General features: G+C 54.0%; 1 protein-coding gene across 22 annotated transcripts in view; it reads right to left on the reverse strand.

The window, feature by feature from the left end:
• LOC104642971 (uncharacterized) overlaps positions 1 to 23,248 on the reverse strand; it is a 45,535-nt gene that overhangs the window by 5,295 nt on the left and 16,992 nt on the right. For 8 of the 22 annotated variants that reach the window (XR_012836615.1, XR_012836603.1, XR_012836602.1 and 5 more), the window contains 7 exons: positions 19,059 to 19,196; positions 18,090 to 18,201; positions 17,779 to 17,829; positions 15,572 to 15,670; positions 14,929 to 15,045; positions 13,823 to 13,908; positions 8,274 to 8,601 (listed from right to left, as the gene is read on the reverse strand). The gene's annotated coding sequence lies outside the window, so the exon portion shown is untranslated. Of the gene's footprint in view, positions 1 to 1,984; positions 5,221 to 6,014; positions 8,602 to 13,822; positions 13,909 to 14,928; positions 15,046 to 15,571; positions 15,671 to 17,778; positions 17,830 to 18,089; positions 18,202 to 19,058; positions 19,197 to 19,336; positions 21,159 to 23,248 lie in introns of those variants that run through there. The other 14 variants (XR_012836601.1, XR_012836597.1, XR_012836596.1 and 11 more) reach the window with 14 other exon arrangements.

Consider the following 23,248-nt stretch of genomic DNA (forward strand, 5'->3'; position numbering starts at 1 on the left):
CTGGGGAAGAGCGGCCATCCGTAAGCTGGCCTCTGGCTCTCATCGGGCGTTGCATCCGCGCAGGCAACGTGGGACACGTTATCCTGCTGATCCTGCCGGTCCCGGGTCCAAACACCCATCCCTTACATCAGGGATGGACATGGGATCACGGGCATCCCCAATACCTCTGCGCTTTTAAGCGCACCTTGGCAAGCTCGTCATAAGGTGCTGCCTCATTAACATGCCAGAAAAGACAAAAATGTGTTTAATTATTGTTTTGCGCCCAGTAATTGTGCGGCTGCTAAGCCTAAGGGACCTGCAAAAAAAGCCCTGATGCACGGAGGCGGCGCAGGGAGCGGCAGCTCAAGTCACAGAACCACAGAATCATTTAGCTGGGAAAAGACCTTTAAGATCATCGAGTCCAATCATGAAGCCCTTCAGGTAAATCCCCTGTAACCCAGGGTGGTTTATCTCTGCACCTACCCCAGCTGCTTCCCAGCAGGTTGGGAGGGCAGCGGGCTGGAGCCCAACCGGCGGCCGCTATCCGTCACCCCCCAGCACCCCAGGATTTACACCCGCCCAGCCTCCCGCGCTGCAAACACAGCGGCTGCTGCAAGCACAGCCAGGGGCGAGGGAAAACAGCAAAGCAAGCGGGGAGGGGGGGGGAAACCCAAAACACAACCCTCCGAGCAGGCAGGAAAGCCTGAAAAGATCTGGTTGGACCGGGGGAGGACGAAGCCTGGCTTTCCTTGCTCTGCCCCCTCCTTTCTCCTTTGTCCCACCCCCAAAAAAACCCGTTGATCTGCCAGCGATTAAAAACAAGGCTTCTCTGAGCAGCAATGAAATCTTTTTTTTTTTTTTGGGGGGGGGGGGGGGGGGGGGGGCGGGCAGGCTGCGTTCCTGGGAAAAGATGGGGGCTGCCTCCAAGCTCTGACTCACGCCTCCCCTCCGGCCCTGAATCAAAACCCAAGCAGCTCCAGAGGAAGACAGGGAAAAACAAACCAGGCCGTGCCTCCTTCCTCCCAGCTCCACCAGCTCCTGCCCCTCGCATCGCTGCGGCGGAGGCCCTGGCCTGTTGGCAACGCGTGGATTGGCCGGGGTGGGAGTTGGGAAAACGAGCCCAGTTTGGTGTTACTGGGCAGACTTGGAGATTTTGGGGGGGATGGAGGGAGGGGGACACGTACACATGCGCCTGCGTCGGGAGGGGAGCATGCACAGGGCTTGTTTTGTGATGCTGGATTCCAGTTCGCCTCCGCCGGCACGCTGGGACACGGCGTCAGCTGCTTTCTGTCTCACGCTGCTATTTGGGAGATGGCGATGCAGGGGGGGGGGACGGGGATGGCGAGGGGGGGTAGGGGGGTCCTCTGGCTCCGGGATGGTGCTGGGCTACTCGGTGCCCAGCTGAATGTCCCCATTGTGCTGCCGGGGAGGGAGCAGGAAGCGCTGCCATCGCCCCTCCGCACGCCTGGGCATCTCCCCGGCACCGTGCCAGGGCCAGGGGGACCCCGGGAAAGGGGCCGGGCCCCCAAGGCAATATTGGGGGCAGGGGGGAAGGGGAAATAGGAGGGGGAAAAGAAGGGGAAGAAAAAAAAAAAAGAGAACAGGGTTTGGAAGTAGAAAATGTCACTGTGCAGAAAGGGGATTGAAAAGGAAGGGAAAAAACACAGCCAACCCTTTTGTCCGCTGCACTTGGGCATTAAACATGGCATTTTCATCGGGGAACAGTAAAAAAAAAAATGCCCCGCCACTGCCCCAAAATGCTAATTTCATCCCAAAAGCTGGGTTTGCACAGGTGGCTGGTCCTGTGCAGGGCTAATAAACCCATGCCAGCGGGGAACACCTCAGGACGTTTCACCTGGGTGCTTGTGGCCACAATGGCCGGTCCCTGAAGCCACCCCTGTGCTTCACCACTGGGGCTCTCCCCATTTCCCAGCCCCCCAAACCGTCCCCCCTCTCCCTCCCTGCCTGCAGGATGGGTGCCGGGCACCCTGGGCACCTACACCCATCCTGGCCATGTGCACCCACCCAAAGAGCCTGGGTTCATCTGGATGACATCTCCTCCATCACCAGCATGGGCTGAGAAACTCCAAAGCTGCTCAGCGCTCCCACGCAGCTTGACAGCACAAAATTAAACTTGAAAGCAGGAAACAACAACTTAAATGGCAGCAGGAGCAGATTTCTTTTTTTTTTTTTTTGTCTTCCTTAAAATGTGTGAAAGCCAATTGATTTCTCTATGCCGGAGCCCAAGTAAAAAAGTAAAATCCTTTCCCAGCACACCGTGCCAGATGCCTGCTCCATCCTCCTGCTCGAGGGGCTGGGGTACCTCCGGACAAAGTCTGCACTGAAGGAAGGGTGCAGGTGTCAAGGCTTGGTGTATGAAACCAAGGGGGACTTTTGCCCCCAGGGGTTACCTGAACAATCTTAGAAAAAACAAGAGAGATTTTGGACCAACGTTTTGAAGGGCATCTACATGGCGTCTGGGCCCTGGTGCCATGTCAAGGGGTAACACAGGCTGGTAGGACCCTCGGGTTGGCCTTCAAGTGACAAGTTGTGGGGCTGGCACCCGTTCAGCTTTTTGTATTTCTTAATTTTGCTTGCTCGTTAGTGTGCAAACCAGAAAGTCCGTCACTCCGCCCTGAGCAAAGGGGACAGAATTCGGCTGGCACCATGGAAGCAAGCAGGACTTGCTCCATGCAAACAACAGGGGAACCCATCCTGGTTCCACTTTTCTGGCACTTATTATGTGACTTTTGCATTAATTAACGGTCTTTGACATCAGCAGTACCAGACACTCGTTCATTAGAGTATCACCTGTAGTTACAGCGCTGGTGGGGAACACCACACATGAAACAACGTGCCCACTTTTCCAGAGCCCAGCACATCACATAGACAAGCACACAGAGGACAACTTCCACCTGGGGGAGACCAGCTGGGGCCCACCACATCCCCCCAAAGGGGCAGCTCACCCTCCAAGGACTTTGCTTACCCACGCTACAATCATAAACACTCAGGGCCGCTGCAGGTCCACCTTGGCCACTCGGCAGAGTGAGGCACCTTCCCGGTGGCCATCAGAGAGAAGATGGGGTAGGTGACGGCAGCTCAGAGGCCAGCCTAGAAGATGCAGCCCTGGGCACCGCTGAAAGCCAAGCAAAGCCCAAGACAAAAGTATTTGGAGAGCCGTGCTCATTAGAGAAAAGGGTGAGGTGTTTTTCATTTCTGAGATGTGAGTTTCTATTCACAGTTCCTCATTAGGACTCAAGACGACCTGTGGACCTATCCCAACTTTTGGTTGGCAGTATCTGCGCTCCTATCAGCTTGCAATTGTCCACTGGGCAGGTCACACGAGGGGAAAAAAATGAAAAGCAAAAAAAAAAAAAAAAAGCCCATGCAATTATAAACCAGGTCCTTCCTTGTGTTCAGCCTCAGCTCAGTGGATGCTCTCCTAGGGTGACCCAAGACACTGACCTGGGCCTTCTGCCCTCTTCCCATTCATTCCACAGTCTGGCCAAAGCCAATACCAAGGGATTTTAATTAAAACCTCTTTCCAACCACAGTGACAGGCATTTTGTCTGTTAATTGCAGAAGAGACAGCCTCATAGCAAAATGAATGACTGTCCAGTTGGTCAGTGTATCCTTTTCAAGCCAAGAGTTGGGAACATTAGCACCAAGCAGAAGGACAGTCTTTCAGAATAAGGACACATACAAAACAAGAGGTGAACGGTCGTCGTCATCATCATCAGGAGGCAAAAATGAGATGAACATTTTCTTCTGCTGGGTAGGAGTGGAAACCAGGCTCAGAGCCTGTCTTTGCCATGCTGAAAAACCAAGATGGGAGAAGGACAACCATGTTTGGCCCTCACACCTATTTCACCCTTGGAGCAACCGGGACAGTGGATTTGCTTTGTACTTGCTCCACTCTAACTTTTTCTGGGGAAAAGATGATCAGAGTTGTGCCCACTGTTCCACTGGAGCTCTTGCCCTGAAGTTTTTTAAGTCAATGATGGAGAGGCTTTGTCTTGAGAGTCCCCTAGGAGTACATCTGCCTTTTGCATGGCAGCGTTCAGGGAGCGAGTGGCTCACAGGCACCGTAAAAATCAGTGGATAGTCTAAGCCCTTCTCTGTCATCTCCAGAAAACGTGAAGTCCTATCTTACACTGTTGCTCCTCAAGGTCAAAGACCTTGTGTTTTATACTGCTGAGCTTCATATCATTGTCATTGCTCCTGTCTTCCAGGTCATCCAATTCTCTTTTAAAAACACCTATAACCTCCGCTATACCACTGACACCCCCCAGCTCTGCCTCATCCACGCATGTCAGCATTGCTCTTCTATTTTTTTGGGGTCATTCACAGAAATATGAAACAAGAAAGGCCTGGGGAGCTCCAGGCCTTTCACCTCCCCTCGCAACACCAGCCATGGCCAGCTGATGTGTAGTCAGGCCAGACCTACCTTCATCCCACTCTCCAACCACATACAGATCGTTTCGTTCTTCAAAATCCATTGTAGACTTTGCAGCCTTCCCTAAAAGATAACAATTTGGCTTCTCTGGTGCAGTCCAACCATCTGCACCAAGGACAGGCATCCTCTGCAACAAAAAGCAGGCTTTGGTGGGGATGTCAGAGATGAAAGGAAACCTTTCAGCTACGGCAGTTCTCTCTCTGAAAACAACCCGAGGCACGCACGTGGTAGACTTGGGCTGTGTTTGTTGACGCAGCACCCAGCTCCTACAGTGTGGAGCAGCGCACAGAAATCCCGCACCACCCTCGCTGGGAAAGAGCGTAACATCGCTCACCATAACAGCCCACCTGGGCTGGACACCACCCAGCTGCCAAACCTACTTCCCTTGAGCCATCCTCTCATTAGGCTGATTATAATTACCTGCCAACCTAATTGCACCCTTTCCTTAAGGAGAAGCAAGCTCAGAGATGCTGCTCCTACAGAGCGTCAGAGATTTGGCAGCGTACTGGGAAGCTACTGGTAATTAGAGAGATATTTTTATAACCTATACTGAGCGCCTGACATCAAGGGAGTGGATCTAGGCATGCAAAAAGCTGTAGTGTGTATCTAAAGCGTGCTGCTCACGCCCCTCATGATTAAACACCATCATTAGCACAATTCACTTGGCAGACAGGAAAAACCCAGCTTCTGCCTTCATAGTCTGCAAGGGCTTTGGCTTCAAATGTGACATGGTTTCAAGGGTGTCCTGGTGGGTTTGCTTGCTCAGAGTTTAAGCCTGGCCTTGCCTGTAGGGGGTAGCACAGAAAAATGATGCGTCCTTTCAAAAATTCACCTGGAAGATAAAAAGACCCCTCCATCTCCATTTCTAAGCACAGCATATCCTTCAGGAAGCCATATCTTTGTCTTTCTGCCCTAAAATCATCACCAGCTTTCCCCTGGAAAACAATATGAGTGCATTTGTAATTGAAGGATGTTGACTGGAGGATGAAAACAAGCTGGTAGGGAAAGTTTTCCACTTTCAAATGCTACAGCTTTGCTCTTTGGAAACTTGCTCTATTTCATGTTCTCCTTTCCAGCCAATTCACATTTTTGTTTCAATCTTTACAGCCCCAGCCAGGCACTTCTGTGCAGAGCTGTTGTTAGTGTGTCATGGATAGCAACACATACCTAAGGGAAGGAGTCAACATTTGCTGGAAACAAGCCTGGCTGAACTCCTTTTCCCCCTCCCTAATCCAAATGGCCCCCAGCTTTGGAAAAGTTAGCCTCCAACTCTGAACTCGCTTGGCCCCAACTTCTATAAATAGTCAGAACAAAACCTCCCCGGCCAAATGCCCTGAGTGTTTAAGAAAGCTTTGATCCCGTGCTGCTTTTCGAGAGCTTGAGCCTTTTTAAACTTGTGCGGCTTGAGCCCATACTGTGGCTCAAAGCGGGGCCAGGGAGACCCGACCGGCGGGCTGGGAAGCAGGAGGGTGTCGAGCCCCGCGTGCACCCCGAGCGCGGACCCTCCTCGTCTCTACCGTGACAAACCAGCATCAGTGCAAGACCAGAGGATGGGGGTGTTGAATCAGAGCCACGATACCTGCCTTGGGTGCACGAACCTCCCCGAGGAGAGCTGTCCCTCGGCCGGAGCCGGCAAGCAAACGCTCCTCCTCGCTCCCGGCCGTTGTGTTTGCTTTCTGTCCTGGTTTTCCTGCGGGTTGCGGGCGCCTTGCTTCCCCCTCCCTCTGGGTGTGCCTGGCTCTTGTGCCTTGGCACCGCTCGCCTTGGCCAGAGGCGGAAGTGGAAAGACACAAACATCGGGGGAAGAAAAAAAAAATCAAAACAAAACAGAAAAAGGGCTGCTCTTGCAGTATTTCCAACCCATCAAGCCTGGAGTGGGAATCCTATGAGAAAGCCGGCTCTCACAAAACCCCAGGTCAAGAGGTTTGGATAAGTGGCCCCAGGGTTTGCATCCCTGGCCCTGCCAAGATCCTAATGGTTTCGGAGGAACACAGCTCAGCTCTGCCAGCCGCCAGCACTTGCAGGGGTGCTCAGCACCCACAAACCGGCAGCCAGAGCGAGCACCTGGGCACGCTGCTCCTCAAGCCTCCCCTGCCCAAGGCCAGTGCGGCTGCACGGGGAGGCAGCCCCACATACCCCCCAGCCTTCACCAACCCCAGCCCTCGCACAGCTCCAGCCACCAGCAGCTCCTTCCCATCCGGGCACAAGAAAGGGACCCTGAAGGCCACCCCACCCTGGCCTTCCAGGCTCAGCACTGCAGCAGGCAGCACCTGCCTTTCCTACCTCTGCATTTCCAATGGGTTTTTATGTGTGCAGCTCAGAGCTCCCCCCTCCAGATCCCAGCCAGGAAAACAGCTTTCTGCTCAGGTGGCTTTTTCCCTGCCAAAGCTCTTCCTTTCGGGAGCAGAAGTCGGCAACGCCATTGCACGCAGCGGCACGAGCAGCTCGGGATAACTCACCGGCAGCGCCTTGGAGGAGATGGGACCTCGCTGCCCACCATGGCCGGGTTTCAAACTCCAGCAGTGAGCGTTTGCTCCCTGCCTTCTCACCTTGCCCCGCAGCAGGCTGGCAGTGGTGAAATCGTGGCTCTGTGGAAATTCAGGGGAGCTAGCATGAGCTTGGGCTGGCGCGTCTCTGGGGAGCCGGCTTAGCTAATATTGAGTTGGGAAAGGGCTGAGGTCAGCCCATCACCCTCTGTCACTGGCAGGCATCTAGAATGGGGGCAAGAAAGCCTGGAAATTACTCCTTAGGGGAAGTTATAAATAAAGCAGTCCAGCTTTAAGGGAGCAGTGAAACCCCACACACAGAGCCCACTGCAGAGAGAGGACCGGCGTTCAACCCCCTCCTTGCCCCACTGCATCCTGTGGTGCATCAGACAGGACATGGTCCCACGGCCTGGGACTGCGCCTTCTGGGGTAGCCGGGTCACAGCAAAACCCTTATGGGGACACCCAGCCCGACCGGTGTCCACACAGTGTCCAGCCTGGAGTCACTTTTGGAGCACCCATCCTCGGCTCTCTGAGGCCATGGGGCTTGCCGCCTGAGCCCTGCAAGGGAGCTTTGGCCCCCTTTTTCCTGCTTGCTCCTCACCAACGCCATGGGGGCAACCTTCACCCAGCTGCAAAAACAGCTGCAGCACCCAGAAACCCCCCTGGGTGGGCTCCCATCACCTCCCCACATCCCAGGCTGTGGCACCCCGGATGGGGTGGCTGCTCCCCAGGAAGCACACGGGGGGAACGGGTCACCCCGCGGGGGGTTTGGCAGCACGCTGCCTCGAAGGCGAGGGCTGGCTCGGGGCTTTGTTTTATGTCCTGTTTATCCTGCCGAGAGAAACAGAGGAGTTCAGTGTGCAGGAATCTCGTGCCCTCGCCCCGCTCCCCCGCCACATGAAAGCTGCTGAGCAAACAGGAGAAAAATCAAAGGCGCTTGCGCCCCGCTGGCAGCCCGCTGGGTTTCCGCACTGCCGGCCCCGCTGCCAACTTTTACATAAGCCGCTGGCTTGGCCCGGCACTGCGCTTGGGGCTTTTTTCTTGTAAACCAAGCAGCTGCCCCAGCGGAGCCTCTCCGGGACCCTGCGGCTGTGCTACCCCCTCTGCTCGTCGGGGAAGACCCCTCTCCTGCCTCCTTGCCAGCCTGTTTGGGTTTGGTGTCCCCCCCCCCCCCCCCGAAAAATAAATGCGAGACCTGGGCAGCCCCTCGATGCAGCACCACGCTACATTCAGCTGGTCGTCGGCATGGCGGGGCACGGGTGGTGGGTGACAGCCAAGCTGGGCCGCCATGAGCTGCCACTGTCCCGTCGCACCCCATCCTCTTCAATGCTCAGCACTGGGGCACGTTACCTTCTCCTGCTGGAAAGAAGAGATGCTTCGCCCCAAATCTGAGCTCCGTAACATCAGACCTCATTTCTCTTTGCTTCGCACCCCAGGGCGGTCACAAGAGGTCTGGCACCGGTGGCACAAGTGTGCATCCTCTCCACCAAGCACAGCCTGAAGCACCATGGCAAACCATCCCTGCTTTCTGTAAAGGCATCTTGATCCCATCATCTCTAGCGGTCAAGCAGTCCCCAGGCGTAAGGGCGTCCACAAACACATGCCCTGCGTGGGTTATGAGGACTCATTTCCTCATCTCTCCTAGGCACGACCTCTCAGCAGAACGGGAATGAAAACCCTGCAGACATTAAAAACAACCAGGAAAGAATATTAAATCCTCTAAGTACATGCCCCTCACCACCAGGCATGGCCTCACCTTCCCCTCCAACAAAAGGTTATTCTCTGGTTTGGCAAGGTGACAGCTGCCAACGGAGGACAAGGAAGAACAATGTCACCCCACCCTCTGTTTTCATCCCTACTCCTTATTTGCTCTCTTGGCATGCCTTTCACCATGGGAAAAGGAAGAAAGAGAAGTTTCACACTTTGACATGTCACTGGGAGCCAGTGCATGAGCAGAGGGGGCTCTCAAGGGCCCTGTGCCCCCCCCTCCCCATCCAACCACACCAGTCCTCCCACGCTGTGGGGTACCCCAGGAGGAGCTCCCCAGACCACAGCTTTAGCAGCTCCATCCAGCACCGCATAGACCTACCATCCACCAGTCTTCAGCAACACGCCATCATCCTCTACCATGCAAAAATATTCTTACTTCCTACTTTTTTTTTTTTTTACTCTGTTTAATAATTTCTGATTAAAAACAATTTTAAAAAAAAAGGATTAAAATGCCAGTTTCCCAGGTTTCACCATCACACAAACCTCTGTGCTAACAGCCCCATTTACCTGCACGCTCCCTGAGCCCTCAGTAGGGAACTCCTCCCTTTCCAGCATGCACAGCATAGGGATTAGAGCAAATTAACTCATACTTGGAACTGCGGCAGGATCAGGCAAATCCTGGCTCGGCTATCTCTCTTTAGACTACATCTTGCAAACAGAAGGGCTGGAAACAATTCTGCTTTAATTGCTTTTTAAAATGCAGCCAGCTGATGGTTTGGTAACCCAAATTCATGACTCTTTCCACAGCTCTAGGCTGCTGGCTTAGAAACCAAACCCAAAAATGACCTAGGTAGCGAGGGACCCATCCTGCCTGCTTTACCAAAGTGCCCTCCATAACGACCAAGACAGGACTGCCCAGGAGGGACATCTCAACACTGCCAGGCCATCAGCTGCCTTTGCTGCATGTCCTGTCTGCAATCCCCAGCCACCAGCGGAAAGATGTCTCCATTTCTGGCTTTTGGTCTCGGCTCAAAATCTAGCCAAACGGCATTTGGGCAGCCCAGGGCTGGCAGGGAAATTAAGCAGGCAGGTCTCCAGTCCCAAGTGGTATTTTTGGTTGGAGGGACTCGAGGCAACAGGCTGGCTGCTCCTGAAGAGCACTCGCTCAGCACAGGACAGCCAGAAATAAGGGACAATTTGCAAATGCATCACAGGCTGTGGTGTCAGGGCTGCCGTGCTCAGAAATACTACGTTAAGCCTGGAGAGTCCACAAGCACATAACATGGTCTGCAGCTTCAGCGGAGAGCATGGCATGTTCCCCCATGCCCTGGAAAGACCATGTCCTGCCCACACATCCCTTTGTCACCTGGTCCTTGGGGGCTATTCCCATGGACCCATGCCCAAGAGCATCCTAGCTGCTCCTGAAAGGCTCATGGGTCAGGCAAGCAGAGTCCTTTTCTTGCTGGCTCTCCCCTGACCTGCTGTGTAACTTCCCACTAGTCCCTTCACCCCTCCTTCTCCATGGCAGTCACATCCTTGCTGGGCCAGCGTCCGCAATGTCTCCATGCCCATCAAACTGGGAATGGGGACCAACAGAGCTACACGCTGGCTGCAGACCTGTGCATCACAGCAGGGTTTTAATGCATCCAGGCTGACGCTCCTGACCCGAGTGGTTTATTCTTCACCTGTAATCCCCACCTCTCCACCAACACCTACGTGCTCAGCATGCCACGGTACCCAGCTGCAGAGCTCTGCCCCAGAACCAGCCACATCACAGCACAGAGGAATTAAGGCCATCCCGAGAACCTTGCAAACGTCTTGTGAAGCAGGCTTGTTTTTCTGTTACAAAGTAATTTGAAATTCTTGGAAGGCAATCAGGAAAGTACAAAGTATTCTAGCTCAGGACAGCCTGGGACTCATTCCTTAGAGGCACAATGGTTGTTTACTCAATCCCTCATACATTAATATCTAAAAATTCATGAGTTCAACTGTAAACAAGTACTGGCTTTACAGTGTTGTCTATTTAACAATAGTGGTTCCAGCCTGAATGCTGATTTTGTTGTTATCTTTCTTCTAATCTTGCTATCGGAGGGTCAAGATCTTGCAAAATTATGGGAAATATTTCAAGCCCATTTATTTCTGGTTTTGAAATGTATCCCTCTGAAACCCAAGGCCAAAGAAGGACTATTTCAAATCAACATTGAAGAGTACAGGCAGGGAGAAGAGCTGTTTGTGCCAGCACTGTCCTTTGGCTCCAGAACAAATGAAGAAAAAGCCGGCCACAGATGCATTTGTGCTGGAAATCTGTAGAAGATTCCTAAAAATTGGGAGGGAAGGTCCCCAGGGCAATCTCCTAAGGGGACACAAAATAAGCCAAACCCAACCTGTTTCCAAGACAAAGCACAATCGGTGTCTGGAAGCACTTGTACCAGTGGGTTGCCTGTGGTAAGCAGAGGTCTCACCCACACTCATCAGCCTAAGGACTCTAAATCCAACAGTCCAGGACTCTTCCCAACTCTTCATCTGAGGAAAGCCCCTGAAACTGCATCCCAACAGCAAGCTGGTGAGCCCAGCTCCCTCTCCCAGAACGAGCCATGGGGGATGAGGGTGGAGAGCCTGCAGGATGGACATGGTCCAGAGCTCATTGGAGCTCACCTGCCCTTCCATCTTTGCTGACTGGCACTGCCACAGCCCCTTCTCATGTCCGGTCGGTGCAGCCTCGAACTCTTCAGCTGGTCCCACTTACAGACTTCTTTCTCTTTGGGGTCTGATGCTTGCTAGAGTGAGTGAGCCGAGACCGTGGCTGTGGGCTCCTGGAGATTCACCAGGACATTCACAACTAGGCTGGCAGCATTTCCTGGATCCTTTGCAGTCCTACATAAACATACTGCTGTTTCAGGCATTATCATGCCAGGGAACATGGTTTTAGCTCAGCTTTCTCATCTCTCCTCCTGAGCAACAGCTACTTGTTTAGGTACCTAAACAAGAGGAGATCCATCCCTCTTGCTCGCAGAGTCAGAGCAGATCAGCCAGCTCCACCTCAGTGCTTTCTCACACTCGTGCGGAGCTCAAACACCTCCACAGGAGCCCTTGCTCCAAGTGAGTGAGGAGAGACGAGTCAGAGAGTACTTTCACGGGTGAGTAGGGCTATGTGTGAAACCCCAGTTGCTTCTTCTGGGGACAAAGCCTTAGGCCATGAAGCAGCAGACCCCATGCTAATCTCAAGGAAGCGGTGCAAGAGGAGGAGGAAGCTTCCTTGAGCAGGAGGTTCATGCATCTTTATCTTTGCTGCTGTCAAAGGGCAATAGCTGAGATAGCAGTGTCTTGGAAAGCTTCCATGCAGGCTGTCTCCTGAGGACATCAACAAGTCTGGAAAATCACCTTCACTCTCTTGATAAAGGTTTCAGTGAACAAATGAACTCCAAGGCAGGTTCCCAGGGAGCAATAACCTCTACTGGCTAGAAATACATCAGCTTACATTTGAGTCAAGCCTTTGGCTTGCTTGAGCCAAAGGTACTGTCTGGAGATGCACAAGCCTGCTCTCCTGTTGGGGTTAACCACTGTTTCAGCTGTAACTTCTGCCCTGCAGAAACCAGCCAGATATGAGGTTTATGGGGTGGTGATCCAAGTGCTGTCAAATCACTATCCAAGGGCAAGAGCTCTTAGACAAGCCCAGATTTCAACCAGTGAAGAAACTGGAGAGGAAACACTCCACAATTCAATCACTCTCCCTTCCTATCCCATGAAGTACAGCAGGACACGCCATCTGAGAAAGGCCATGAGCCTTTGATCTTTACTGCTGTCTCTTCGGACAGAGACCTCCACCAGGGAAAAGTTGCTACCACATCAAAACCTGCAGTACTACAGCAATGCAAGAGGAAGCATCCGGCTCCCTGTTCACTCCAGCGAGCAGCTACTTCCATGGGCACCATGGGAACATCCCCTTTGGGGCATTTAGCTCTACGTTTGCACACAAATATTCCCATTGGAAGAGCTCAAACAAAGCCCATCTCCAAACACCGGCCCCCATCCACCTCACCAAGGAGGACACGATCTGCACCAAACCCAGCTGGGATCACGCTGATGCCACTGAGGATAATAAATATCCTCTTCTGATGGGAAAAAAAAAAAAAATCCAGTAGACTGCCTGAGGCCATGGTGAGAAAGGATCCTTCTGCTCCCTGCATGGGCTGGGGGTACCACCCTGCAGACTGCGGGCAGGGTGGGAGCTCCTCCCCGACCGCCTGCGGTGACCGCAGCGGAGCACTAAGCCAAAGTGCTTTTATGGCTTCGCCTGCCCCGATCCCTGGCTCTCGCCCATCCTGCCGGTCGGCCAGTCCACCCCAGAAGGCAGCTCTGTGTTTGTCTTGGATGACCTCCTGCCAGACCAGCGCTTTCCATAGCGCGGCTCTTCTGCGCAGCCGGAGAGCGGATTTCCTGCCGTTTGATCTAAATTTGCCTGTCGTTTCACCGAACGCCTCCTGATTTCCTTCATCAGCCCCGATCTTTCCATCAGGGAGGCAGCCGGTGGAGAGGCCTGGTAGTCAGAGAGCAATCACTACTGGTCCATGCCTCCGCTGGCCCTGGAGCTGGAGGGGTGGAGAGGACCTTCCCTCCCTTCGCAGGTGGATCAAGCGTGGACACGCAGTGCCCTCTGCCGATCCAGCCACCGAGGGCGATGCAGGAAGGAGCAGCACGCAGTGCTCGCCGGCTTTGCAAACTGCTGAGCCTCCAGCCTCCCTGCCAGCTCTTTGCAGGCAAGGCAGAGACAGGATCTTGCTCTCTGCTGATAAATCCCCATTAATCACAGCTCTCCGAGGAGCTGTTTGAGAACTCAAGCTGGTAAAAGAGGCCCAGTCAGTCCTATCAGCCAACTCCACACCCGCAGGTTCTAACTACCTAAAGAAACCAGGACATCTTCAGTACCCTCGGCTGTCCTACCCACCAGGCTTGAGCAATGCTCTCTTTCCCCATGCAATGGGGAGGGGGACCGCCTGGCAAGATGGGCGGAGCATGAAGGGACAAGGAGCCAGCGTGGGGGACATGATAACGTTCCCTTTCCCCTTGACCAGAGGCTCCCTTTCCCCAAGAGAAATGTGCTGCTTTATCTTGAAATAGTGGAGGGAAGCAGCTGCGTGGGGAGGACAGGCTGGTGGTCCAAACTGTCCCGGGGAGCAGAAGAGCCTTACCAGGAACTGTAGGGATCGGGTATGAAATGGAGACATCGCCTGTACCAGGACCTCTGTGAGTTACTGCTCTTGCTACAGAAGCCTTCCTAGGAAGACAATGATAGATGTGAATTAATCAAAGGCCCAGAAGGGTCCCTTGCAGTGTTCCTGCTTGCAGGAATGTAGGTGAGGTTCGCCGTAGCCCAGCATCATTAGCTGCAAGCCTGCTACTAGCCGACTTAGCGGCTGCGAGGAGTTTTACGTGTGCGAGTGCCTCTGCCGAGCTCTTTGAACCAGCCTCAGGAACCGCAGAGCAAGGGCAGAAAGAGCATCCCAGCTGGTGTGGCTGGAGTTGGCAGAGCCCTACTGAGCCCTGCAGGTGTGATGGACCTGGGCTGCTGCAGCGCAGAGGAAGCCAAGAGCTTGGCACACACAGCCCCCAGACCACCCTGGATCCCCACCACTGCACTGGAGCAAACCTGGAGTTGCTCCTGAGCAGCACCCAGCTATGGGGCCAGCAGGACACCCGCGGCTCAGGGCAGCTCACACTGGAAGAAACCACTTTGTTTTTCTTTTCCTCCACCCTGTCAAACCCTCTCTAATTCATTTGAGGGTGAACCTCAAGTGAGGTTTAAAGGCCACAACACAGGCAGCGAAGTCCACTCCTAGTTACCAAGATTCGCTTTAAGAGATAAGGCCTATTGGCGTCTGGAGAACGATAGAGGTTTATAACGCTGGCAGCAATCAGAGCCCCGGCAGGTTTACGTGGCACAGGCAACGTCCAGCTAGATAGTCCTCTCCTGGTCCTGGACTGAAATCGGCTCCTTCCCCTGACTGCACAGACTGCATATTCCTTATCTCTGCTGCAGGGGAAGGTCACCACTGACATGCAACGCATTCAAGTTTCGCTTGCTTTCCCCTCTCTATTAATTTTTCCAGGACTTCTGGGTGATCAGAACACAAAGCAAGCGGAGAAGGATCTGGCTCAGTTTTGCACTTGATTTCAAAGCAAGGTTTCCTTCCTCCTCATTTCTATCCATGGCTTTTCTAGCACTGCCAGCCCCCATCTCTGGGTACCCGCACTCCCGCTCTGCCATCGTTCCCCGCTTGTTACGTACCAAACTTACCATCCTCTTGGACAAAGACGACCTCTGTGCCTCTGCACTGTGCCTCGGTCTCCTTGGTGCTCCTCCAGCTGAGACAAGCATCGGGGCTAAGGGCTAATGGGAAAAGTCATGTCTGTCCTGTAAATCAAAGCATCATTTCAGAGGGGAGGAGCACAAGAAACCACACACAGCAGCAACTCAGTGCCTCTCTCAGGACCTCTCATTCAGTCTGATCTCTCTCTCATGAGCACCATTTGCTATGTTTCATGGATGTATCAGCCCGGGACACTCCTCCAGCCCCCAAAATGCAGCCACCGCTGCAGCGGAGCCTGGTCATTAACAGATGACAACAAGGCCATGTTTTAGGTAAACGCAAAACAAAAACAGGACCACACAAATTCTCCTAAGAGCAAGAAATTACGCTCAGGCCATGCAGGCCTGATGCCTTCTGGCATAAAGACTTAATTTTTTTAAGAAGCATCCCAAAACCAGCGCCTTCCAAGGTACCTGCACCCTTTAGCAGGGAGCTGGGGATGCAGCTGAGGGCTGGTGGCAGGGGCACCATGAGGACCCATCCCTGTTTCCGTGACCCGCATACCCTTTTGCCAAACCCCACCGAGAGCGCACAGCCGGTATCTCTGTGTTACACCTAATCAGGAGATACCTGGCCGGGACAACCGCCACCCCTCTGCACACAGTATCTTGTTATCTCACATCCACTGTAAAGTGCTGGCAAGAGAAACGCTGAATCAGGAGCGCTCAGCTGGAAGAAATTAATGTATTTTTTAGCATCGGCGTGGCCCTGTATCAGTTCGAAGCATTCCTGCTCGGGGAGCAGAGGATGGCCCCACCAAGTGCGGTTCAGCGCCTCGCTCCCTGGGGAATAGCTTGGTCCCAAACCAAGCTGACCGGGCACCAGGGAGGCCGAGGGGACCCACAGTAAACCTTTGACAACTCAAAATTATTTCTTAGCATCTTCTGGCCTGTTGCTTGTAAGCCTGCAATGAGGTGCCTTGGCTGCTGGTGTTACTTGCAGTGGGAGCATGCAGGACGGATGCCAGCCCTGATTTCTGTGCCACTGATGCAGTCACCAGCACGTTGTTAGCCTGGGGGAGTCAGCAAACCCCGCGGCCACTCCTTGGGGTCCTGCCCCAAGCAGGCAAACAGCTCCCGTTTCCCTGAGCTCAGCAGCCCAGCCTGATAAAGGATGGGATGGACCTGCACCGAGAAAAGGAGACGAGAACGCTGTCACCGCTGGCTCTCCTCCCATCAGATAGAGAGCGCACGGCCGCACAAAGTCCCCGACGTACGGCTCTGGGATGACCCCGGGACGTGGCCAAGCCAGGCAGTGACGGCAGCAGGAAGCAGCCTGGCTTTCCATCCTGCCGGGGCTCTGTAGGGCACAGGAGTGGTCCCTGCACATGGGGAGGAGATGTGGCCATCTGAGCCCCCCAGCCTGCTGCACCCTGAAAACACCCGCTGGCACTGGGCTGAGGCGGGGAGAGGAGGTATGACACCCCGCTGAAGCTCGTGTCCCGACCATGCCAAGCCTTTACCAGGCTCCATCATGGCAGCAGCCTCACCCTACCCACTGCTAAAAACGACAGCCGACCAGCTCCACAGCGTCTCCAGTATCCATTCACAGGCACGGTCCCTGCCTCAGTTTCCCCAGCTGTCAAAATCAAACCACCCCCCACACACCCCCCAAGGCCTGGCAAGAGCCAGTCTGGGCTATTTTACATCTTGAGGCTACTCCAACTGTGACCAGCCCGGTGTGGGCAGCCCCACAGCAGCCTCTGCCAGGCGGGACGGGAGAGCACCCAGGCACTTGCCTCTCCTGCCTGGGCGGCCACAGGGAGCCGAGCTAGCCCAGGGCCAAGGAGCATCTGCATCTCTACCAAGCACCCAACGCTGCTTGAAACTCTCCGGCTTCTGCAAAAGGAGCCGGACCCACTGCCGAGGGGGTCACTTTGCCCCCTGTCCCCAAGCTGTCAGCGCAGCAAGCATCTGCCTGCACCCCTGCCTGCCTGCACCCCTGCCTGCCTGCGGCTCTCGCGGGGCGACATTGCCATCTGCTGCCTGCTGCTCGGCAGGACACGCCAGCCTGACTCTGCCACCCAGCCCTGGCCCTCCTCCATCCCTGCACACAGGGCACCATCCCCGCGGGGACCCCCCAGCACCCAGGGGGTGACGGGCGTTGGGGCAGCACCCACCCCACCATCTCCGCATCGAGCCACCTTTCACGGATCCCTCCCGGCTCCAGCCCGGCAGCAAAGAGGGTAAGGGAGCCATGCCCCAGTCCCACCAACCGCCTCCACGTCCACCCTACTCGAGGGCTGCGTACGTGGTTGGTAAGCTCGTTTGTGGCTAACGAACATGCAACCGCCCAGCAGCACGGGGACAGCGGCATCCCAACCCAGGGCCACGTCCCCTGCCAAAAGCCCGGCTTTGCAAACACCAGCCTCGCCACGTGCTCTATCGGAGGATCGATCAAAAATCTGCCAGCATATTTTAGGAGAAGGGTAAGCTACTCCCTCAAGCACCCTGGCATATTCAAAACTAGCAACTGAGGGTTTTTTTACCCTTAAAAGCAAAAATATAACATCTCTGAAGCCAAGTGATAGCAGTGTCAGCACTCCTGGCTCCCTGCAGGTACCGAACCTGCCAGCAGCTCCAGCCTGAGGCGGCTGCACAGCGGTCAGCGAGGAGATGTGACCCTAGAGCCTGCTTGTTTGCAATAAACGACCTGCAAAATACCTTAGAAATTGATCTGGACAAAAACTGCTGCCTTTGGGTCAAATCAGTGCCCCAAACTGCCGCAGAGCAGGACCCCGGCGTCGAGCGCTGCCCTCGGCTCTGCTGGCAACTCACCTGCTGAGCGGGAACACACACCTCCAGCTCCCTCTGCCTTCGGTTCTTCATCTGGAAACACAAAGATGGTATTTTTTAACTCACAGCCACACCAAGAGACATTCGCTTATTTTAATCTTTAAAGCACCTACATGTTGTTTCTACAGCTTAAGATAGAAGATGCCATCAAAGGGAGGAGAAGAGAGGTAATTATCTGCAGTTCAGAAGTTTAACCTTTAGAGAAGGAATTTGGGTTTCCAGCTACCCTTGTAACGTGCTTTTAAGCTGTTCTTTTCCAAGAGGCCGTGCAGTTTATAATTGAGATCACCCACCTGAGACAGGAGGTTTCCAGAAGCAGGCCTGGGTTTATAGGTCACCAACACAGACTAAGGCTGACAGTTGCCCTGATCTTTGAGAGGCATGGTAACACATTGCTGGAGGTCACTGCAGGAAAAAAAAAAAAACACAAAGGAGAAACGTGGATTCCCCTTCCCGGTTGCTTACATGATGGTGGGGACTATCCCCAAAGCCTGGCTGAAAGTCAACAGGAGGCATCACGCGCTATGACCTCTGCAGGGGTCTAAGATGACTTCTTGCATGAACTTACAAACACAGGCATGCTTCTGTAGGAAACGGCGTGCGACATTATTTCTTGCCTGAACTGGTGGAGAAAGCTGTAATGTGAATGAATGCGATTCCTCGTTATCAATTCCAGAGCAAAATCACCTTCCCCTCCTATCGGGTCTGGCACTGAGATTTGCTGTGCTGTTGCTAAATCCTGCAGTATTATTTCCTATGTTTTCCACCCACACAGACTGCCCAGTAGCTGCCCCCAGATTCCAGTCTTCCCAGTTGCTGGCACCTGGACGTGCCACAGCCCCAGTGCAGTTGTGGCACGGACCCCCAGCAGCTGGCCTTGGACATCCCCAAAAACCCGGGACATCGGTGCCAGAAGAGCTCAGGAGGGCTCCTCCAGCTGCCCCATCCTGATGGCCCACGGGGCTGGGGGTCTCCTGAGACAAACCCAGGGTGTCCCCTTCTCTGGGGCTGTAATTTGGGTTCCCGTCTGCCTCTGACGGCTCCTGCAATGGGCCTGGGAGCAGTTTGGGCAGGGTGTTATTTGGGTTCCTCACCACGACTGCTCCTCCACGGGCGTGCAATGCAGTGTTTATCCCATAACCTAACACTGGTAAACAGGGAAAATACTGAGCGGATCTCAGATCAATCCAGGGACTGCAAGGATAAAGGGAGGATTCCAGAAAGAAAAATTAAAAAAAAAGAAAAAAAAAAAAAGCACTTACCTGTGTACTGTAGATTTTGTGACATCTTTTTCTTCTTAAATCACCATTTTCTCACCCAGGTCATATAACTTAGTGCTTTCCTAGTATATGGCATCTCATATGGCATTTTCTTGGCTGCATCTTCAGCACAGAGCTCTGCTAAAGTGAGAAACCAGCCCGGGAGAACACGTTACTCACAGACCCAAGCAGGGAGCACAGTTTGTTGTATTTTTTCCCCTGACAACATTTATCCCCTACTTCAAGGGTCTGAAGGGGAGAGCGATATTCATCAAAATTACCTTTTTCTTCTGCAATACTTCTTTTTTCTTTCAGGCTAGTCATAGCAGCATCCCTGCCCTGGGCAGGAAAAGAGCTGTGCGTAGGAAGGGACCCCTCCAGGTACCCCAAAACACCCAGCATGGCTAGAGGGGGACCAGCAATGCCAGGATCACCACAGCACCGCACCAGTCTAGCACTACTTTTGGCAACCCATGTTAGAGAAGAAGCTCCAGCCCCCGTCCCTGCACTCTTTGTAGCTTGCAAACAGGCCTCAGCCGGCCCCAGTGATGATGCTCGTCTCACCGTAACGAGCTGAACCTGTCTCCAACCTCTGTCGATCTCTTCCCATGACTTTCTCCTGCCCTCTGGTTTTTAAACCATCCCCGGCTTGTCTTCAGTGAGAGCTTCCCCATGGGTTCACGTCCTACCACTATTCCCCAAGCCAGGCTAAACCCCTCTGCTTTGCAGAGATGCCGCCAAGACCCGGCAAATGCTTTTTGCTGACAGAGCGCGGTTTGCTCCAGCGCAACAGGAGGCTACGTGGGAAGGAGCGTGGGAATAAAACTATTGGGAGGAGGATTTCAGACTATTGGGAGCAGGGATGCTAACGTATGGAGAATACCGTTTGGGAAGCCAGTTCGTTTATATCGCATCCCTGCAATAAATAATGGTTTCGGCCCCTAGGAGAGGGACGGTGCCCTGCTGAAGCAGCCTGCTCAGGGGTGCTCGCCTACAGCATCCCTCAGCAGCGACCTCGTGGCCCATGTAAACACAAACACTTTGTGTTTACACGGGTTTGCGTGTCTCTGGTTTCCTGTGGGCGCTGCAACATTAATTCCTTCGAGTTATTGGATCTAGAGCCGTCTCCGAGACACACACTCTCATTTACTGCACACGAGTTGTCCAAGAGAGGAAAGCCAGAGGAAAACAGCTTTGTCACGCATCCACCTGGCGAGTGGTACTGTGCTCTGGACCATCCTCAGGATGCTCCGAGTGCAGGCTGGGGTAACCACCCCTTGCCACGTACTCCCCCGGCTCCTGACGGCAGGATCATGTTCTTGGATTTGCACGTGCAAAGCCCTGAGCAGCAGTGCAGGACCGAAGGCTGCTCCGTAGCATTTTTATTGAAATATTACCTGTTGCCAGGACTTCTTGGGATTTAATTTCTGCTAATTTCAAATTAAACATCTGTAGGCAGAGAATCCTCGGTGCTGAGATTGCCTATGAAGTGAGTCAGCTCAAAACAAAGGGAAAAGTTTGATTCCGATGTCAGAGAGGAGACAGCGATCCCCGCTGCGAGGAAGGGAAAGCTAAGCAGCGTGTGCGAGACAGGCAGCAAGGGAAGCAGGGAGAAAACATCCCTGCGGGAAAGCTCCCACACCAGGGAAGAGACAGAAACACACACGCTGGACTTGTGGGGAGGGAGAAACCCCTCACGCCATATCCAAGGAACAACCAGATGGGCACAAACACGTCTTGAAGGGGAAGAAAAGCAGGGAAAAAACGCACCGGAGAAGTCCTGGGAAGAAGACGAGGGAAAAGCACCAAGGAAGCACGACTGGTGCTGGGAGTCTCTCCAGCAGAAGTGGAAATGGCATCTAAAAGCCAGGAGCGGGCAAAAGCCTCCTGGTAGGTAGTGGGAGGCACAACTCAAGCAAGCGGCTGGTGCTCTCCATCGCTGGAGAGGAGGAGGAGAGGGGAAGGGCGCTGGCAGGGCAGCCCGGCGGCATTTCCCCCGCTGCTCTCTGCGATGCAGGCAGCAAGGTTGGGGCGAGGAAAGAGTCCCCATCTCCAGAGGCTCTGCAGTTGCTCCACTGGACACAAGAAGATGAGCCAGACACCGGCACACTTGCATGGGGTGCTCTGCACCAGCCCCTCTCGTCTCCGCAGGGGCCGGGGGCTGCTCAGGCCGGGGCCGGCTGCCCAGCTCTCTACAGCAGCAGGCTGCAAGCAGCCTGGCCAGCCCGTACGCCACTGTCCATAGCTTTTCCCTTGGGGAGCAAGGAAATAAGATAAAAGCAGCGTTGGCATTTCCCAACTCTCGCACGTGCTGTCTCTGACAGCAGCAGGCTTGCTCAGGCTCAGCCAGCTGGTTCCAAACTATCCAGCAGCCTCTGAACAAGGGTGCTGGGGGATACCAGTAAACCAGCATCCAAAGAGGAATTCACCACGCCTTTCGTCAGTGAGAAGAATGGGGCTTCTTGCTTTCTCTGCTGGGGTTTGCAATGGGTTTTGCCTTCCTGAGAAGCGATTGCTCAGATGCCGTCCTCCCCACGCCTCCCCAGCCTTGCAGCAGCGTGGGGAGCACAGGCACGCTCCTCTTCAGACCCCTCACGCAGTACGAGCTCCTCGGGCCATTTCACACGCGTGCATGGGAGCAGGGCAGAGCCCGCTGACCCGCTTGCAAAAATCGCAAAGAGAATTGGTGAAAATAAAGCTGTCGGAGGCCCAACGTCCTCCCCTCAGCGCTGCATAGCCACAAACACAGCAAACCCGCTGGTTGCTGGCTGCATCTGGCTCGTGGTCAGGGTCTGATTTTAATTCTCTCTAAATGTTCTGCATAAAAACGGGGAGTAGAAATGCGGTTGCACTGCTCCTTCCGTGCCTAGGGACAGGAGGCAGCTTGGCTTGCCCACATCTGCTGCTGGCAGCACACAGGGCATCTGCTCTGCTGAGCCAACCCCAAGGGCCTGCCGGGCAGCTTTCCCACCTTCACAGCTCCACCGTGTCCTTGGTTTCTCACCCTCTTGCTATTTTTATTTCTCTGGAAATGCTCTGTGTGGCCAGGTGACCTTTATTAAGATAATATTTTTTTTTTTCCTACTGCATGATTCTGCATTAACACGGAGCTCTTTTCTCTGCTGTGCCCTCCAGGAATGGGAGAAGCAGCTACTGCTCGCCTGGCATTGTAACCCGTGAGCTCCTTAGCCGTCAAGAGAGACAGCCACCGGATCTGAAACCTGACAGAGCATCAAGGCCTCTGTAATTAGTAACATCTGCGTTTTGTTTCCTGGTGGTTCTGTATTTAAAAAAGCAGAGGAATAGTTAAGAAAGCGCAGAAAATAAAAAACTATGCTTTCAAATAAGCATTGTAGTCATTAGAAAAAGGAAAAAGCAGATGAGATCTAAGCATAAATCAACATAGAATCACAGAACCATAGAATGGTTTGGGTTGGAAGGGACCTCAAAGATCATCTAGTTCCAACCCCCCTGCCATGGGCAGGGACACCCTCCACTAGACCAGTTGCCCAAAGCCTCATCCAACCTGGCCTTAAACACTTCCACTTAAACACTTCTTAAACATGACCAGTTATACATTAAGAAACAGCTGCCTGGTTGTGTTCTGCTCCTCACGCCTGTCCCCTCCTGCTCCAAAATCCAGGTCCCCTACAGCAATGTTCCAGGGGTGGAGGAGCCTTAGAGATGTCCATGCCTGATGCAGGTGAGGAGCACGGCAAGCCCGGGGCGCCCCGAGTGCCCGGACCAGGAGTACCCCCACGGCAGCACAGAGGGGAGCACTGCCTGGTAACAAAGATGACGGCAATGCTGATGAGGAGGAGACCAAAGAGAGCAACCACCTGAAGCTACCGGTGAGCCTTCACGCCCGGGGTCCTTCAAGAAGTCCAGCAACCCGCTGAGCCACCGGGAGATGCGCAGCGGGGCCGAGCTCTGCGGCAAAGCCTACTCGCACCAGGGCAGGCTGCAGCAGCACCGCTGCCTGTGCCCCCCGCCCCAGCAAGGCTGAGCACCCCGCCCCAGCCGTGCAAAGGTGCCGCACGTGTTTCACGGGAGGGTGAAAAGCCCACCAACCCCGTGGGTTAAGCAAATAGACGCTGGGTTTAAATTCCACGTGGAAACGGGCAAGGAAAAACCAAACCGAAGTGCGAACCCTCCCGTGCTGCCAATGAGACGAGCGCTGCAAAACACAACCC

This window comes from Balearica regulorum, chromosome 8 (assembly GCF_011004875.1).
Source record: "Balearica regulorum gibbericeps isolate bBalReg1 chromosome 8, bBalReg1.pri, whole genome shotgun sequence".
Taxonomy (NCBI): domain Eukaryota; kingdom Metazoa; phylum Chordata; class Aves; order Gruiformes; family Gruidae; genus Balearica; species Balearica regulorum.